Here is a 16,227-nt window from a genome sequence, read left to right as displayed (position 1 = left end):
ACCGTCATAGATAAAAATTCCATCTTTGTTTGGGAACATGATGTCCATGAATGACTGCAAGTAGCCGACCCAGTGTATTTCACGTATACACAACGCACACCATTATGAAGCCACCATCAGCTTGCAAACTGCTTTGTTGACAACCGGGGTCCGTGGCGTCGTGGCATCTGCGCCACACTCAGACCCCACCATCAACACTTATCAGCTGAAATCGGGACTTATCTGACCAGGCCACGGTTTCCCATTCGCGTGGGGTCCAACAGATATGGTCACGAGCCCAGGCGATGTCGTGCTTTTAGTTGCTGCCATAGTCCATTAATGAGCCAACGGCCTTACCGCAGTGGTAACATCGGTTCCCGTCAGATCACAGATGTTAAGCGCTGTCGGGCTGGGCTAGCACTTGGATGGGTGACCATCTGGTCTGCCGAGCACTGTTGGCAAGCGGGGTGCACTCAGCCCTGGTGAGGCAAACTGAGTAGCTACTTGATTAAGAAGTAGCGGTTCCGGTCTCGGAAACTGACATACGGCCGGGAGAGTGATGTGCTGACCACACGCCCCTCCATATCCACCTGTGGGCTGAGGATGACACGGTGGACTGTCACTACCTTTGGGCCTTCATGGCCTGGTCGGGAGGAGTTCAGTTCAGTTCATAGTCCATTAATGCCTAATTTCGCAACACTATCGTAACGGATACGTTCGTAATACTGTAATATATTGATTATTCCTTGCTGCTGTAGTGTTATTTTGAAGCTGTGAGAAAGGAGGACAGGCGTTCCAAGGCGAGGAAGCAGAGACGATGCTGAGGGCAGACGAAACTAGGAGAGGTATTGTTACATGAAGTAAACCATAAGGGGAGAGCCTTGCGAAAATACAGACGCCCCCAAAAGCGGCTCCAAGGCGTTAGTTACTCTTCAAGGAATTAACATGTAACTTCATATGTCGTCTAGACGCTGTAGTAGGTTGCCACCCTAGAACTTTGTAACCAACAGGCGCGTACTAGAGCATAAAGCCATCTTGATACCAGCCCTGAGAACAGCAACGTCAGTAGGCTCATAAGGGTTACAAATAGAGCGAAAACGCCAAAAACTGTTGACCTAGCAGTCCCTACTCCTGGGAGCCCGAGGGGTGGGGCTAAATGACGTATAATAATAATGTTGCAAGCCTTATTTGGAAAGCAGTTATGTTTAGCTTTCAGCTGAACAATGTTGATACCAAATACGGACTTAGTGCAATTGCATTAACATCCCCGCCTAAGGAGAAGTAGAGGGGACCTAACTAAACTGTGATTGACAGGTGCCTGCAAGAGACCTGCGGGATTGGCTGGGTGGCTTCAAGAGGGAAAAACAGTGCCCCTACTCGACTCTTTAAAACCCCTAGTTTCCGCATTTTGGCAGAGTTCTCAGTCAGACGATCTGAGCGCTGTACCCGCGTCCGTCGACTCCAGCTTCGGTCCAGCTCCGCGTAAGTCTGCTCTCTCCCTTGGAGTGCCTCAGTGAACAGTGTCACATTCAGTATGTTTTGTTTTGGAAGTAAGTTGTTGCCTTAAGATGCTGCTAATGTTTGCTACTGTGGTTAGCATCCACTCCTGGGACTGGCTTCTTTTGTAACAGTGTTATTCATGCTTTTTCTAACCCTAGAACGAGCCTCCAGTGTATTAGTTAGTCCTGTCTGGAATAAACAACTAATTCAAAACCCTGTTTGTCCAAGAGTCTCTACAGCGAGTTCCCTACCGAATCTCACCACCTGCATTTCTAGTAAATGCCTGTACCTGTGTTGGCTCAGGTAGAAGAAAACAATCAAATGGCTTCATTGTGAATTGTCCTTCTGCCTTCTGCTCTGTACCGCTCGGGAGCGCAGACTGACCAGTAACCGCTTTTTCTCTCTCCCACCTAAGTCAGGACATGACAGTACGTCTCACAGTGATTTCTGCGATTATTTCGCACATTGTTGCTCGTCTGTTACCATTGACAAGACTACGTAAACGCCTCGGTCGTTAAGTGAAGGCGGTCGGCCTCTGCCTTGTCCGTGGTGAGAGCTAATGCCTGAAATGTGATATTCTCGGTGCATTGTTGACACATTGGATCAAGGAATATTGAATTCACAAACGATTTCCGAAAAGGGATGTCCCATGTGGGTAGCTCCAACTACAATTCCGCGTTGAAAGTCTGTTAATTCCCGTCATGTAGCCATAATCAACGTCGGAAACTTTTTCACATGAATAACCTGAGTATAAATGACAGCTCCGCCAATGCACTGCTACCTTGTGTGGGCGAACTACCGGTATCTGTGTATGTTCATATCGCTAGCCCATGAGTTTTGTCGCTCCACTGTAAAGTCCCTGCCACGTTTTTCTTGCTGTGTGTGAAGGCTAATATTTAGGAACAACTGCAGGCATTTAGATTCGATTTTCATCGATGGATACACTGATTCGGTAAGGTTTGTGAATGTCATTTACTATCACCACACCAGGTAAGTCATCCAGCCGTAGGTCCTTAGTGCTGCCCCTGTGACGCCAGGATAGGTTATATTTTTTTTTTTTTTTTTAGGAGAGGTCTAACAGCCGAAACAATAGTCAAAAGAGGAAAGGAGCGGATTTTGCCTTAAAAGAAAATAAATAGGCAACAAAATATAAAATGTTTTCCTGGTCTGTAGCAGTAGTGGTGAAAGTTGTTGTAAGCTGTGATCTACTTTCTCCTATGACCTGAGATTTGCCCCCTCTCCACCCCTAACCCCTTGACATCGCAGTCCGCAGTGGTGGAACTAGGCCACGGAAAACCCGTTTGGCAGGAAATAAAAAAAATAAAATAATGGAAGCTGATGCATCTGTGCTACGTTAAAATTGGGGAATTTCTAAAGCCCAATTGTCTCAAGTTTAAAACGGACGAAAATTCACGATAGCACACTTGTAACATTTGCGCCGGTGGTTGGCACTATCGCACTCGCCTGCGGCCGTGTCAGAGGTATCGCAGGGTCAGCTGATGTCTTCGACATATTTGTGAGGAGTGCGGAGTAACGCATAGGCAGCCAACAGAGGTGGAGGTTTCGACTGCAGCAAGATAGCCAAGATACGAGTAATGCAACACAGAAGCGTGTTTACGAGTCGCTTAGACAGAAATGGTGCCGAGGAATGGCTGTTAACCCTCAAAGAATGACACAGTACCGTGTTCAGCTACACATGGTAGCGGGTTCCTAGTTAATGTTTGTTGGTGTTGCAGTGATGTTCAAGTGCTTCCCTGAGGTAGGGGGAGCAAGTCTTCCCAGATAGATACTACTACATTCCTCCCTGATAGCTGAGTGGTCAGCGTGACGGATTGCCGTCCTACGGGCCCGGGTTCGATTCCCGGCTTCGTCCGGGATTTTCTCCGCTCAGGCACTGGGTTTTATGCTGTCTTCATCATCATTTCATCCCCATCCGGCGCGCAGGTCGCACAATGTGGCGTCGACCGTATAAGACCTGCGCCTAAGCGGCCGGACCTGCCCCGCAGGCCTCCCGGCCAATGACGCCAAACGCGCATTTCCATTTCGCCTACATACTACAGCATACGACTGAGTGTGCCTGTGCCTGTGTGCCCACAAGGAAGTAACAGCCACATTCGACCAGCCGCGTTGCTCAGGGAGAGAGGTGAGTGGGCGCTCTGTGTGATGCATGACGGGCCACCTTTGAACTTTATGATGTTCTGATGATGGGGTCCGGATTTGGAGATTGTTCTGTGTGTGTTGTGGTCACGTACTACTAATATTTACTGTGTATTCTTACACTAGTGCATCTTAGTCTGCAAGATTACTGCCACCGTTACAACCGTAATCTGAATAGCAAGTATTTCTGCCTGCTTCAAGATACGCAATGATTGTGGTGGTTCGGCCTGGATGATTTTGAGAATATTGTGGTTCTTGTCTTACTCAATATTAATGGTTTCTAATCTATCTGAGGCAGCGAGCAAAGTTGAGGCCTATGATTTGTACTGTCACGGCTAATGTAAGGCTTTTCAAGTTAAAATAGGACTTGAGGTTTTAGTATGTGTTCTTAAGGCGAGGTTAGAAGGGTCTTGCATGTTTCGCTGGACCTTATCATGATTTATTGGAGCGAAATTACAAATGAAATGAATACCCCTATCTGCATACAGGCGTTGATATAAGTCAACGGGGACAGTGGAAAATGTGTACGCGGCCGGGACTCGAACCTGGGATCTCCTGCTTACAGGACAGACGCTCTATCCATCTGAGCCACCGAGGACACTGAACAGAGGGCGACTGCAGGGACTTATCTCTGGCACGTCACCCGTGGGACCCACATTCGCAACTTATTGTCCACACTATATTCATAGTGCACCTGCCCGTCATACTCATTACTCGGGGCTTTACTGCCGATTGCCGGCCGGTGTGGCGGAGCGGTTCTATGCGCTGAAGTGTGGAACCACGCGACCGCTACGGTCGCAGGTTCGAATCCTGCCTCGGGCATGGATGTGTGTGATGCCCTTAGGTTAGTTAGATTTAAGTAGTTCTAAGTTCTAGGGGACTGATGACCTCAGATGTTAAGTCCCAGTGCTCAGAGCCATTTGGACCATTTTACTGCCGATTCCCGTAAGATTTCGGGCACTATTTGTGCATCCGCACAGAAGAAGATGGTCAGCCCGAAAGAACAGAAAGCTATTACGCTTCAACTTAAAAGCCTGTTGTTGCGTAGTAAGCGCTACTCTCAGTCTCTTCGTCAGCCTGTGCCTAAAGTACACATGTTTCAGGAAACTGACTGCATTATGTTTAAAAGTATACTATGAAGCCGGGTTTTGTTGTAATGAAAGCGGACGCCAGTAGCCCCATCGGACGTTGAGAAATGTTCAGCATCTGTGGAATGCATGACGTAAAGCGTGCTGTGATTTCGACAGATCAAATTGCCTTCCAGCCAGACTGCAGTTTTTGTAATCCTTGTTATTGTTTTAATGAATGGTTCTATATTTTATTACCGTAACTGAATAGGCTTGCATAAAGTTTTTGCAGTTTTACATTGTGCTTCATTCTTCTTGTTTTAAACTCTTGATGGCGTCGTATTGTAATTAACATTTGGGGTTCAAATGGTTCAAATGACTCTGAGCACTACGGGACTTAACATCATTCCCCTAGAATGAGATTTTCACTCTGCAGCGGAGTGTGCGCTGATATGAAACTTCCTGGCAGATTAAAACTGTGTGCCCGACCGAGACTCGAACTCGGGACCTTTGCCGTTCGCGGGCAAGTGCTCTACCAACTGAGCTACCGAAGCATGACTCACGTCCGGTACTCACAGCTTTACTTCTGCCAGTACCTCGCCTCCTACCTTCCAAACTTTACAGAAGCTCTCCTGCGAACCTTGCAGAACTAGCACTCCTGAAAGAAAGGATATTGCGGAGACATGGCTTAGCCACAGCCTGGGGGATGTTTCCAGAATGAGATTTTCACTCTGAAGCGGAGTGTGCGCTGATATGAAACTTCCTGGCAGATTAAAACTGTGTGCCCGACCGAGACTCGAACTCGGGACCTTTGCCTTTCGCGGGCGAGTGCTCTACCAACTGAGCTACCGAAGCACGACTCACGTCCGGTACTCACAGCTTTACTTCTGCCAGTACCTCGCCTCCTACCTTCCAAACTTTACAGAAGCTCTCCTGCGAACCTTGCAGAACTAGCACTCCTGAAAGAAAGGATATTGCGGAGACATGGCTTAGCCACAGCCTGGGGGATGTTTCCAGAATGAGATTTTCACTCTGAAGCGGAGTGTGCGCTGATATGAAACTTCCTGGCAGATTAAAACTGTGTGCCCGACCGAGACTCGAACTCGGGACCTTTGCCTTTCGCGGGCGAGTGCTCTACCAACTGAGCTACCGAAGCACGACTCACGTCCGGTACTCACAGCTTTACTTCTGCCAGTACCTCGCCTCCTACCTTCCATACTTTACAGAAGCTCTCCTGCGAACCTTGCAGAACTAGCACTCCTGAAAGAAAGGATATTGCGGAGACATGGCTTAGCCACAGCCTGGGGGATGTTTCCAGAATGAGATTTTCACTCTGCAGCGGAGTGTGCGCTGATATGAAACTTCCTGGCAGATTAAAACTGTGTGCCCGACCGAGACTCGAACTCGGGACCTTTGCCTTTCGCGGGCAAGTGCTTTCAGGAGTGCTAGTTTTGCAAGGTTCGCAGGAGAGCTTCTGTAAAGTTTGGAAGGTAGGAGGCGAGGTACTGGCAGAAGTAAAGCTGTGAGTACCGGACGTGAGTCGTGCTTCGGTAGCTCAGTTGGTAAAGCACTTGCCCGCGAAAGGCAAAGGTCCCGAGTTCGAGTCTCGGTCGGGTACACAGTTTTAATCTGCCAGGAAGTTTCATCATTCCCCTAGACTTAGCACTACTTAAACCTAACTAACCTAAGGACATCACACACATCCATGCTCAAGGCAGCAGTCGAACCTGCGACCGTAGCAGCAACGCAGTTCCAGACTGAAGCGCCTAGAACCGTCCGGCCACAGCGGCCGGCAACGTTTGGGGAAATTGTTTCAAAGTAGTTGAGATACTATGGGACTATTTCTGAGTTTTGGTAAGATATGTGTTGTTAGAGGTATTCACCAGTATCTGTGAATTATACGGTTACAATGAAGTCAATAACTTGTTGGGTTGATATTTTGTGAGAAACGATTTCCAGTTCTTGAAGAATGTGTAGATGCGTGTTAATTTAGGAAGGGTATTTGCTTTTTGGAATGAACGGACGACGAAGGGCGTTCAATAAGTAATGTAACAATTCTTTTCTCTGCCAGTTTCGGTTAAAAAAATGTGGAATTTGTTGTGGGACATTGTGAAATATTTCCGCTTCAGCCTGTACAATTTCATGAAGTTTCGACAGGTGGCGGCGCTGTAGGTAGCCTTCAAAATTGTGTCTGTAACGGAGACACGTTCCAGGCAGAGAGCTGTCACTGAGGGTTTGTTCTTTTTTTTTGCGCGAAACCAGAGCATCGCAGACGTTCACACACGCTTGCAGAATGTCTACACAGATTAGGCAGTGAACAAAAGCACGGTAAGTCGTTGGGCGATGCGTATGTCATCATTGCAACAAGGTCACCCAAACCTGTTTGATCTCGCGCGTGCCGACCGGCCGCACACAGCTGTGACTCCTGCAATGCAGAACAGTGTCACTCGAGGTGATCAACGGATCACAATCATACACCTCACTGCACTGCCGGACAAATCTGCGCATGCTTAAGGAACTCAAGAATCGTCATTGGACTGTTATTCCTCATCTACCCGACAACCCTGATCATGCACCCTCAGAATTCCAACTGTTTGGGCCAATGAAGGTTGCACTCCACGCGAAGCAGTACGTGTATGATGTAGAAAGAAGTTGGCTCAGACGTCGACTTGTAGAGTGGTACCGTGTGGGGATACAAGTCCTCCCAGTAAGACGACATATACCCAGCGAGGTGGCGCAGTGGTTAGCACACTGGACTCGCGTTCGGGAGGACGACGGTTCAATCCCGCGTCCGGCCATCCTGCTTTAGGTTTTCCGTGATTTCCCTAAATCGCTTCAGGCAAATGCCGGGATGGTTCCTTTGAAAGGGCACGGCCGACTTCCTTCCCCAATCCGATGAGACCGATGACCTCGCTGTCTGGTCTCCTCCCCCAAACAACCAAACCAAACCAAGACGACATAAGGTAGTCGCAATAAATGGAGATTTTGTTGAAAAATACGATTTTGTAACCGAAGGAGTAGGGAAAAATATGGTGTATTGGAATCCTGAATAAAACCAACCTGCTTTCAGTATAAGATGTGTTGCATTACTCGTATCTTATATACATGTTACGTAAAATGGATGCTATGAGTGAATGTCAGATACCTTTGATTGTACTCAATCTACCACTGCAATATGGGTGTGGTGGGTAACGTTCCATGGTTTTTATTTGAACAATTATGGTGTTTAAAAGACTCCGGCCTGCCATGGGACCCTGTGACGTCAGGCGGTACACCGCTGAGGTGAATCTGAAACACACATAGTAACGCTAACCTGTCACATGTTTGCCGTGATTGTCACCGTTTCTGGAAGGAAGGCAGTCATTAGGAATGCGAGGCCATTTCTGGAGGAAAGCATTCATTAGGAATGCGATGAGACCTCTGCAACTGGACGCTCACATGGTTTGGAGTATGGTTAGCCAATAGCACTTCCAATGTCCGCTACTAATAGCTGCAACGATAGCATTCACAAGTCCAATCTTCCGCAGAGTCACACAGACATCCATTCTAGTTTTCTATAGCCAAGAAAGACGTAAAAAAGTTTCTAATAGTCAATATATAGATTCTTTATAAAATCGATACTGTGGTTACCGACATCTTCATTCACTCCTAGTCTTGTGACATGGCATATTTCTTCGGCACTTGCGATTTTCCAAAGTATCGCTGTGCAACAAAGCGATTTACACAGCTCTCAACAATCTCACAACGAGGCACTATCCTCGCCTACTATAGTCTCATAAGTGAAGCAAAAACTATGGGCACAAACTTCAGGACACCACCTCAGTTTAGAGAAAGATCAAACAGTTGAATCAGTTTACATCCGAAATTATATGATTTCCTCGTTACATTCTTTTCAGTTTAATTTATTGTTTTTCGCTACATGCCCATGCAGCCGTCCCAACATTGGAAATATGATTTTACGGTTTGTTTAGACAATGCAGAGTATACATTAATTTAAGTCTTACCCTGGTATGAAGTCATGATAAAACGCTGACAATACACGTTTGGGATATACAGAATTTGTGGCGTCGATAGTTACGATGCACGTTCTCTTAAGTTGCCATTGCGAGAGAAGACTAACTACGCTGACCACAGCGCCCTCCGTCCGACGCTGTGGAGCTGAGGGAGTGCGGTCTTGATTTCCGTATTGCTATTGCAACGTTGTATTAGTTACGTTCAGTTAAAGTTTGGACAGCAACGACTATTTGTTAGTTTTGAGATTATACAGAACAGTCATCCTAAAGCCTAGTTTACACGACGTCATTGGGTTGCGCCACTCGTTGCGTGGAATGAGTTGCACGCAAATGGTTTCATATTTGACTGTAGACACCGCGAAACTAGTATACACTTCAGTTTCGTCGTTTTGTGGGTTCCTGAGTCGTGTCTGAAATGAAAGTTTTGGCAGCTGTACGTCGCACGAGTTGTGATGGAGTTAAAGCTTGTTGTGTGGAATCGCCGCATAATAAAACAATAAGAAACGTGTTTCGATTCGTGACTGGATGAAGAAAAGGTATCAGCTCGGTTGCTCAGCATTCTCGCTGAAATAATTTGTAATGGAAGACCCAAGAAGTTCTTTTAATTATCTTAAAATGTCACCGGACCTGTTACCGTTTCTTCTAAACAGAGTTACTTATGAGATAAGGAATAAAGATATAGTAATGCATGAAGCACTGTCGCCACAACTGAAATTACATATCACATTGGATGCATTACAATAACCCGCCAGGTTAGCCGAGCGCGCTAACGCGCTGCTTCCTGGACTCGGGCAGGCGCGCCGGCCCTGGATCGAATCCGCCTGGCGGATTAACGACGAGGGCCAGTGTGCCGGCCAGCCTGGATGTGGTTTTTAGGCGGTTTTCCACATCCCCCTAGGTGAACACCGGGATGGTCCCCACGTCCCGCCTCAGTTCCACGGCTCACAGACATCTGAACACTTTCGCACTATTCCATGGATTACACTAATCGCAGACAGTTAGGGTACACTCATTCCTTCCCGAAGGGCACGGGGTGGCGGCAGGAAGGGCATCAGCCCACCCCTTCAACTAACATTGCCAAATCCGATTAACCATGGCAACCCTGCAACCTCGTACTATAGCAACAGTTAACCATCCGTTGCCATGTGTGAAGGAATCGTTAATATCAATGCTGAAGTTGAGTCGGCATCCACAGAAGACTGCTGGTCCATCAAGTAGAGAGTGTGCTGTGACAGATTTTATAGTATTCTTTTTCTTGTCAGCAGCAGAAGTTGTCATTTCGACGTCTTCAATTGTTTTATATATTGTCTGTCGTGACCGTCGCGTATCCGCGGGAAAAACGGCACAAGCAAAAGAAAAGAATTGCATGCATTACAATCGAGAACACTTAGAATGCTATAAGATGTGGTTTTAGTTGGCGATGACGCTTTTTCATTATGACCAATAATTACTAACAGTAATAATTATTAACATTAACAGCAGTAATTATTCGAAGCAGGCCGCATTAAGAAGAGAATGGTTTGCAAACTACTCTCTGTACAGTGGCAATATTTCAAAATTCAAACATATGTGAATGGGGGGCACTGCTGCGATGTTATAAATAGATGAATATTGAATAAAGAATGCAGCTTCTTGATTTGTGTAGCCTTCCCTCCTGTCAACAATATTCCTTAAAAAAAAAAGAGTTTCCCAACTCGAATGGTGGGATTTCAGTCTTGTAGACAAGAGCATTTCTACAGCTAGAATCACATTTGCTTGTATGTTTCTTAATTCAGTTGTATATGTGCTCCTAATTCAATTTTGCCCTGCAGCTCAGATATTGTCAAACTATCTATGTTCTGATAGTACGTGACTGCCTCAGGAGCAGCAATACGTTGCTTATTTTTGTAATCAACATCACTGAAATCCCACAAACACGTATGCAAATCATAGATATCGAAAAAGCGAACATATTCTCCGTTCCCCACTTCATATTTCACTTTGTCTACACTCTACGAATACACATAACCTCAAAATTCATGCAACTAGTGTCGCCAAAGTTGGAACACACCGAAACTGTTTAGTTTCACCGAAGAGTTGCGCAAACGCGCGGCGCTCATGCGCAGTGGCCGGTAGCGCAGTTGCATGCAACCTAGTGTCGTCTTGTAAACTAGGCTTAACTTCACAGGATTAGATATGGGACTACGGTTTCACACCTGCTCATCCTAGCCAAAGTTATGTATTCATTTGATATTTACTTGTGTTTTTGACTCTATTAAAAGTGTTAAAGTTACGTGCAGTACCGGTCTGCTGCACCTCTCCTGCTCCTACTCGCTTCCTTCACTCTCGGCCTATACTACAGAAGCAGTTCACAGGAGCAGACCCACGCACCGCCTATCCAGGCGCGATACAAAACAATTCAATCCATATTAATGATTATGTAACTAAATTAACAATAAAATGATCTTTTGTATGTCCCGTAAGAGCTGTTTCAAAAGCTGAGAGTGGAAATCTGAATATATTTGCAGGCCTGTTGAAACCTCCCCTTAGAAAAATTTTATGAATTACTGTGCTGGCAAACCTCTTACGTTATTTGATTTTCAAACAGCTGAACAGAACTGAACGTACTCAGACATTTCTGTCTTTACTTATTCTGATCAACACTAAACTGACACACAATATTTTTAGCGCAACGCAACCTGACTTTCAATAATCCCCACAAAAGAATGGCCCTGACTGAGAATAACCTATACCTTTCATGAATCACTTACCTCACAAAAATCTTCGTTACTCGAACTACTGCATTACAGCGAGCGCCAATACTGCCAGCTAAATAAAAGACTCTAACTACTGAAGGCACTAACTACTGATAGGCATACTTAGCAAATGAAAGATTTTAATAGAGAACAAACAATGTATTTACCTAAATAGTGTTCAAAAGTCTTAATATATATGTACATTAGTTCATAACATCCAGTCTTACAAATTTACTGTCTCCGATGGACGCACGTCCCGATCATCTGCTCTCAAAACTCCGCCATCTCTCTCCCCACATCCACCACTGCTGCCGGCTCACTGCCAACTGCTCAACGCTATGTGCTGTTCACATCCAGCTGCCCAACACTACAATAGCAAATATTACAACAATGCAAACCAGCCACAGACTGCACACAGCACAGCCAGAGATTTTCATATAGAGCGCTACGTGGCGTCACCAGCATAAAAACCTAAACAGCCTACTTACACTGTAAGTACCTTCTAGATAGATCATGAGAACAGTATACGAGTACAATCACCACATTTGGGTATTACAGCAGTACGTATAGATGCGCTAGTACCCAGACACATTCATAGAGGAGGAACACCGCCGGCCGGGGTGGCCAAGTGGTTAAAGGCGCTACAGTCTGGAACCGCGCGACCGCTGCGGTCGCAGGTTCGAATCCTGCCTCGGGCATGGATGTGTGTGATGTCCTTAGGTTAGTTATTTTTAAGTAGTTCTAAGTTCTAGGGGACTGATGACCATAGAAGTTAAGTCCCATAGTGCTCAGAGCCATTTGAACCATATAGAGGAGGAACATAGCACATTTATAAACTGAGCGTTCCACATCCTGCTGATTAGCACGTGAGAGTATAGACAGTTAATTGTGCTTTGGTGTTCTCCTGGCATTTCAATTACCAGGAGCATTAGATTATGTGCGCAGGGAGCTATATCTTGATGACAAAGATTATAGGCTGCTTGGGAGCTAATGACCGAGCGCTCGAAGATTACGTGTAAGGGCGTTGATGTGATGCGTGTTCCAATGACATTGTATTTGAACATATGGTTTTGATCTTCTTCCTCTCCGCAAACGCACAGGTGGGTGGTGCGTAGGTTGAGCCGATAGAGCTGTTTGTTAAATTTCCAATGATTAAATTTCAGCCGTGCTGTAACTGTCGATGTTTGAGTCTTATTATACTACGATATTCTTTGAATCTGCCTCTGGCTTTAGAAGTGCTCGACTATTCTTCTTGCCAGTTCGAAGATAAACGCTTTCTAAGCATTGACATCGTACCTGTGAGAAGAAGTTTATCGTTTTTAATAGCTCCACTTAGAGACCATTCCTTTGCTAGGTCATGTATTTGTTCATTTCCAGATATCACAGACTGGCCTTTTATTCATAATACCACGACGTCGCGATAGTTCCACTGCACCCGAAACACAACATCGACAATTGCTACAACTATGAGTTTGGTACAACTACTCTGATGGTTACTGATCAGTTGTAGGACTGACATACTATCAGAGATGAAGACGATTGTATCTGCTGTGGGTCGTCTGTGCGAATAGCAGGGCTTACAAAACGGCAATCAGCTCTACTGTCATAATATTGGAGTGTTGATCCAGACTGTAAGGGCCTCGTCACTTGTTTTGTGGTACGCAGTAGGCTCTTCCAGCGTCGTCACTACACCTAGACCCATCTGAATACACCACGTACATGAATTTAATTGCCGTTGCGTTAGTCTGGCCCTAAATTTGAAACGTTAAACTGGTCCTGCCAACAATCTGCACAGACAACGTCTCGTATGGCCTGTTGTAATACGGTATAAGAGAGCTTCTACGCACCTTGCGGCTTAATGAATGCATCTCCACATATTCAGCAGCAACAGGCGGATGTTTTTCCACGATAGAAGGCAGTACTATTTTTTAACTAGCACTGATTTTTGTTTTAGGTAGCCTTTGGTGATGACTGAAAAAAGTATTCTTATTTTATGGTTCGCTACTACATCTACATAAACAGGATGAGTCACGAAGATATGCAAATATTTTAATACGTTATTCTACAAGTAAAACTAAAGAAAAAAGTATATCCAAACATAGGTCCGCAAATGTTTAGGTACGGAGTTACGGCTAATAAAAGATTTTGCCTGAAACTTAGCAACTTCGCTAATGTGAAGGCATCGCAAAACTGTACCAGGTTAAAGTAAAGCACGATTTCCATTTATCTTGTTATTGGTCTGGTGAATATAATGAAAAATGTCTCAGATATATATCTGCAGTAGTTTTCCAGAACATCCAGAGAAGCAAAGAAGTAATTTCGTAAATCACGGTATATTTGTACGGTTTTTCTGTGTGAATTATTTCTTGAACGCAAAATTTAAAACTTGGGCTTTCGTTTTGCTATCTTCAACTGCCACAGCAGGCTGGTCACCAAAGGACTGAATGGAAGCCTAGGCCCTCTTAGCGTTTTTCGTAAGACCAGAATTTTCTCGGATTCTCTGCGAGATATTTTGCTTCGGTGTGACGGTAGTAGTTGTATGCTTCGCACATAGATCATTTCACTGACGCACGAATCTCTACTAACCCTCGCTTGTCATCATGTGTGCGTTCGCTTTTGAACCGAGAGTGCAACAGCTCTGCTTCCTCAGAATCCTCCGAATTTATTAAACCATGGCGGGTCTTTTCGATCCTTTATCTACTTACTAGGCCCATAACTTTCCAGACCACGATTTACAACTGCTTAAATATTGCCCATAATTCCTCTACATCCATCTTACTGGAACTAAGTGATGCCAGGTGACTATCTAAGTGAGATTTAATAACGGCTTATCTGAACTGTCAGGCTTCTCAACTGATTTATTGTAATCATAGTGCTATAATGACATCATGATCGCTAATCCCCGTTTATCTACTGACAGTGTTGATAAAGTCCGTCCTATTTGTAGCTACAAGGTCTAAGATATTTCAATTGTGTGTGGACTGCCGAGATAGCTGCTCTAGACAATTTTCAAAAAACGTGTTCAAAAGTATTTCGCATGACTGCCTGTCTGTACCCTCGCTATGAATCCATAGACATCCCAGTCTATATTCGGCAGGTTAAAGTCGCCTCCAACTAGTATTGGATGATCTGGGTATTTACTCGCTGTTGGCCGTAGATTTTCTTTGAAGGACTCAAGAACTGTCACAGCGGAATCGGGTTGCGGCAAAAAATCCAACAATTAACTTTGTTTCCCTACACCTTCACTGCCACACTCACCTTCGATCTTAACAGAAGCAATATTTTTGTCAACTGTAATGAACACTCCCACTCCTACGGTCTCTTATCTGTTCCACGGCTCGCTAAATATCTCAGAGCTTTCCACTTCGGGTTTCAGTCGGCTTCTTCTTCAACTGAACTGCCTGTGGCGGTATTTAGTTCCACAATGTCTACAGCCTTAGGGAACTACAAACGCACATTCGTCAGTACTTCAGTGTCCCACATTCTTCCACCTTGATTCTTCCTGATGATTACCTTAACCTTCAGACTAGTCTACTAAATTGTGTGCTGAGTGAATATATCTTGCTGGGAATGCATTACAATCCAGCAACTGAATTAGGTATCTCTATCACACCATGAAGTAATCCATCGGAAATCTTCCGGAATCTCGAGGTCTTTTCCAAGTATAGCCGTTTCTCTTCTGACTTTTGTTTTCGGTATTACTAGCTGAAATGTATCACAGATCTCAACTACCTCAAAACGTGCAATTACAGAGGTTTCATCAGTAACATCACTCAATACGTTTTTGTGCGTAAAAATATATTTTTCTAATGAAACTGTTGTACATTCTTGAACTGTGATCAGGTACACACGCTCTCATGTCATCTTCGCCTATCGCTATCTTTAAATGTATTCTTTCATTGCTTTTCATCTTTCTCGGTAGTGGGAGGGCGGGCAGAGGAAAGGGGGCGGGGGCTAGTCTCTTCCGACTGAGTGTTTCTGGAAACGTCCATGTCGAAATTTGTGCAATATAATACTGTGTCTTTACGAAATGTTGCTTAACTTTAATGTCCGTCGTTAGCTTGGCCGGTGTCAGGATGTAGGATGTACTGAACTCTTTCTCATTAGTGTTACGTTTAGAGACAGTAGCCCATTTTTGAATCTGATTGTTAATTTATGCCAGCAAAATTTGTTTATATTATGAGACTTGTGATACAAAACCGCCCCAGTGACCTCCAATTAGGGAGGCAACGTTCTTCCTGTCACAACCGATCATAAGAGACGAGTGGGAAAAAATCTTTGCACAACTAGTCCAGCAGGGAGTATCTCATAAGCGTCTCTTACGACAGTTATAGTGAAGACTGCAACGGTGTGGGAGGAGAATAGCCCAATAGCCGACCTTAGCGGAAATCAAGGAGTTTGATACGGAAGCTGTTTTGATACTTGCAGGCGCAGTGAATTCTATTTATGGTTAGCACATGGACTATCAGAACGATAAGACAGTGCAGGAAACTATAAAATATGAAGGTAACAATGAAAAGCCTGGAGACTCATCTCAGCGATCAAGAAGATGTGATGGCCTTAGCATCCGAAGTGGGGAGTGGGGATCATAGGAATAATCATGCTCAGTCAAATAATAATAGCACAAGAGTAACAGTGAAACAGATTGTGCAGTGAAATTTGGTACAAGAATCAATTGGGTTAAACGCTTAGTACAGTGGTTAGCAAAAAACCTTCAGACTAGGAAAGATTTAATGCACGTCATAGCTATATTCACGCTATAATAAGAACAAAATA

The 16,227-nt window shown here is 44.9% G+C and overlaps 1 pseudogene; it reads left to right on the top strand.

Moving 5' to 3' along the window:
• The first annotated feature begins 322 nt into the window (after positions 1-322).
• Positions 323-440, top strand: LOC126189223 (5S ribosomal RNA; annotated as a pseudogene).
• The last annotated feature ends 15,787 nt before the right edge of the window (positions 441-16,227 follow it).

This window comes from Schistocerca cancellata, chromosome 5, assembly GCF_023864275.1.
Source record: "Schistocerca cancellata isolate TAMUIC-IGC-003103 chromosome 5, iqSchCanc2.1, whole genome shotgun sequence".
Lineage (NCBI taxonomy): Eukaryota > Metazoa > Arthropoda > Insecta > Orthoptera > Acrididae > Schistocerca > Schistocerca cancellata.
Note: the sequence above shows the minus strand (reverse complement) of the source record. Positions and strands in the feature narration are given on the sequence as shown.